A 3,646-nucleotide genomic window follows, 5' to 3' on the forward strand; every position below is an offset into this window, starting at 1 on the left:
AAAACTACCCTTTCGGGTTTTGGTTTTGGATCTGGATGTTTTTCGAAAAAACATAAAAACAGCTAAAAACACAGAATTTGGGGGTAATTTTGATCCTACGGTATTATTAACCTCAATAACATTTATTTCCACTTATTTACAGTCTATTCTGAACAACTCACACCTCACAATATTATTATTTTTAGGCCAAAAGGTTGCACAGAGGTTGCTGGATGATTAAGCAAAGTGACACAAGTGGGTGGCACAAACACGTGGCCCATCTAGGAGTAGCACTGCAGTGACAGACAGGATGGCAGTTTTAAAAACTAGGCCCCAAACAGCACATAATGCAAAGAAGAAAAAGGTGCAATATGGAATTGTCCTTGGGCCCTCCCACCCACCCTTATGTCGTATAGACAGGACATGCACACTTTAACAAACCAATCATTTCAGCTACAGGGTCTACCATACGACTGTGGATGAAATGATTGTTTCTTTTGGGCCTCCAACAAAAAAGGAGCAATTAATCCCCCCACCAAAAACGAAGCAAATAATCTCTCCTTGCACAAACTGGCTCCACGGAGGCAAGATGTCGTCCTCATCCTCATTATCTGATTCCTCACTCCTTTCAGTGTGTACATCCTCCTCCTCACAGAGTATTAATTTGTCCCCATTGTAATCCACTATCACAGATCCCTGTGTACTTTCTTGAGGCAATTGCTGGTAAAGGAGGAATTTATAAATCATTTTAATGAACATCATCTTCTCCGCATTTTGTGGAAGTAACCTCCTACGCTAATCGCTGACAAGGTTACTGGCTGCACTAAACACTCTTTCGGAGTACACACTGGAGGGGGGAGCAACTTAGGTAAAATAAAGTCAGCTTGTGCAAGGGCCTCCTGCCAGTATACATACGGACTGTCTAACATGCAAAGGGGAAGGAGAAAAGAAGACTCTTTTGTGGGCGCACTCTTGTATATCTTGAAGTCTCAGATGAAACAATTGTTATTATAAAAATATAATTTTATTAACAATATCAATAAAATAAATAGTAGTTGGATATACAAACAAGAAAAAGAAAAAGAAAAGAGGAACAGGAACAAATAATACTAGCATAAATGCTTGATAAACGTTCCAAAACTGTCTGGGGTTTCAAATACAGATTTGCCACAACTGACTGCCTGAAAATGTATAATCCTAAACTAATGCAAGTCGGTAAGCAAAAGCACCTCAATGATATTAATGATTTTTGTAGACTAAGATTTCTTGCCACTTGTATTAAAAAAGAGGATAGAAAAGACTGAATGGATGAGATGAATCTGCTGTCAGTGTTAGACGCTGAGCATGGCCGTCTACTTTCATACCACACTGGCAACGCCCGAATCCTTCCGATCTTGGAAGCTAAGCAGTGTTGGGCTGAGTTAGTACTCCAGTGGGAGACTATTGAGGAATACTCAGTTCAGTAGAAGATTTGGACGGCCATGCTCAGCGTCTAACACTGACAGCAGATTCATCTCATCTATTCAGTCTTTTCTATCCTCTTTTTTAATACAAGTGGCAAGAAATCTTAGTCTACAAAAATCATTAATATCATTGAGGTGCTTTTGCTTACCGACTTGCATTAGTTTAGGATTATACACTTTCAGGCAGTCAGTTGTGGCAAATCTGTATTTGAAACCCGGACAGTTTTGGAACGTTTATCAAGCATTTATGCTAGTATTATTTGTTCCTGTTCCTCTTTTCTTTTTCTTTTTCTTGTTTGTATATCCAACTACTATTTATTTTATTGATATTGTTAATAAAATTATATTTTTATAATAACAATTGTTTCATCTGAGACTTCAAGATATACAAGAGTGCGCCCACAAAAGAGTCTTCTTTTCTCCTTCCCCTTTGCATGTTTCATTACTGACTCAGGGTGCACCACCAAATCTAAGATAAATTAGAAAACAGTGGTTTTCTTCGCTTATTACTCTAATTTGGTAATTACATTATCCACTTTATACTTGATTATTCCCCTGTGCGGTATACCCCTGATACAGGACTGTCTAACATACCTACTTGGATGCTGTCACCGATATAATCCTCCACCACTCTTTCAATGTTGACAGCATCATATGCAGTGACAGTAGACATGTCAGTAATAGTTGGCAGCTCCATCAGTCTGGACCAGATATTAACACTTGCTCCTGACTGCCCTGCATCACTGCCAGTGGTTGACTTGGAAATGTTATCCTTTTCCTCGCAGCCCCAGTTGCGGGAGTAACTGAAGGAGGAGCTGTTGACGGATCATGTTCCTCTTGAGTTGACAATTTTCTCACCAGCAGGTCTTTGAACCTCTGTAGACTTGTGTCTACCAGAAAGAGAGATACAACATAGCCTTTAAACCTAGGATCGAGCACGGTGGCCAAAATGTAGTGCTCTTATGTCAACAGATTGACCACCCTTTAATCCTGGCAAAACGAATGAAGTGCTCCATCCACATGTCCCACATACGTAGCTGAATCGCTCAATCTTTATTCCTCTTTCAATTGCTCCAGCTGCTTCTGCAAAAGCCTGATGAGGGGAATGACCTGACTCAAGCTGGCAGTGTCTGAACTGACTTCAAGTGTAGCAAGTTCGAAGGGTTGGAGAGCCTTACACAAGACGGAAATCATTCTCCACTGCGCTTGAGTCAGGTGCATTCCCCCTCCTTTGGCTATATCATAGGTGGATGTATAGGCTTGAATGGCCTTTTGCTGCTCCTCCATCCACTGAAGCATATAGAGGGTTGAATTCCACCTCATTACCACCTCTTGTTTCAGGTGATTGCACGGCAGGTACAACAATGTTTGCTGGTGCTCCAGTCTTCGGCACACAGTTGCTGAATGTCGAAAGTTGACCACAATTTTTCGGGCCACTGGCAGCATCTCCTGCACGCCCCTGTCATTTTTCCCAAAATTCTGCACCACCAAATTAATTGTATGTGCAAAACATGGGACGTGCCGGAATTTGCCCAGATGTAATGCATGCACAAAATTGGTGGCGTTGTCAGATATCACAAATCCCCAGGAGAGTCTAAGTGGGGTAAGCCATTGTGCGATGATGTCTCTCAGTTTCCGTAAGAGGTTGTCAGCGGTGTGCCTTTTATGGAAACCGGTGATACACAGCGTAGCCTGCCTAGAAATGAGTTGGCGTTTGTGAGATGCTGCTACTGGTGCCACTGCAGTAGTTGCTGCGGAAGGCAATACATCTACCCAATGGGCTGTCACTGTCATGTAGTCCTTAGTTTGCCCTAATCCACTTGTCCACATGTCTGTGGTTATGTGGACAGTGGGTACAACTGCATTTTGCAGGACATTGAGGACACTTTTCTTAATGTCCCTGTACAGTCCGGGAATCGCTTTCCTAGTGAAGTGGAATCTAGATATGATTTGGTGCAGGGGACACAGTACGTCCATCAACTGTCTAAATACTAGTGATGTGCACCGGAAATTTTTCGGGTTTTGTGTTTTGGTTTTGGATTCGGTTCCGCGGCCATGTTTTGGATTCGGACGCGTTTTGGCAAAACCTCCCTGAAAAATTTTTGTCGGATTCGGGTGTGTTTTAGATTCGGGTGTTTTTTTACAAAAACCCCTCAAAAACAGCTTAAATCATAGAATTTGGGGGTCATTTTGATCCCATAGTA

At 41.9% G+C, this 3,646-nt stretch overlaps 1 pseudogene; it reads left to right on the top strand.

The window, feature by feature from the left end:
• Positions 1-1,329: 1,329 nt before the first annotated feature.
• LOC134898309 (5S ribosomal RNA) lies at positions 1,330-1,448 on the top strand (annotated as a pseudogene).
• Positions 1,449-3,646: the final 2,198 nt, after the last annotated feature.

Source organism: Pseudophryne corroboree, chromosome 3, assembly GCF_028390025.1.
Source record: "Pseudophryne corroboree isolate aPseCor3 chromosome 3, aPseCor3.hap2, whole genome shotgun sequence".
Taxonomy (NCBI): domain Eukaryota; kingdom Metazoa; phylum Chordata; class Amphibia; order Anura; family Myobatrachidae; genus Pseudophryne; species Pseudophryne corroboree.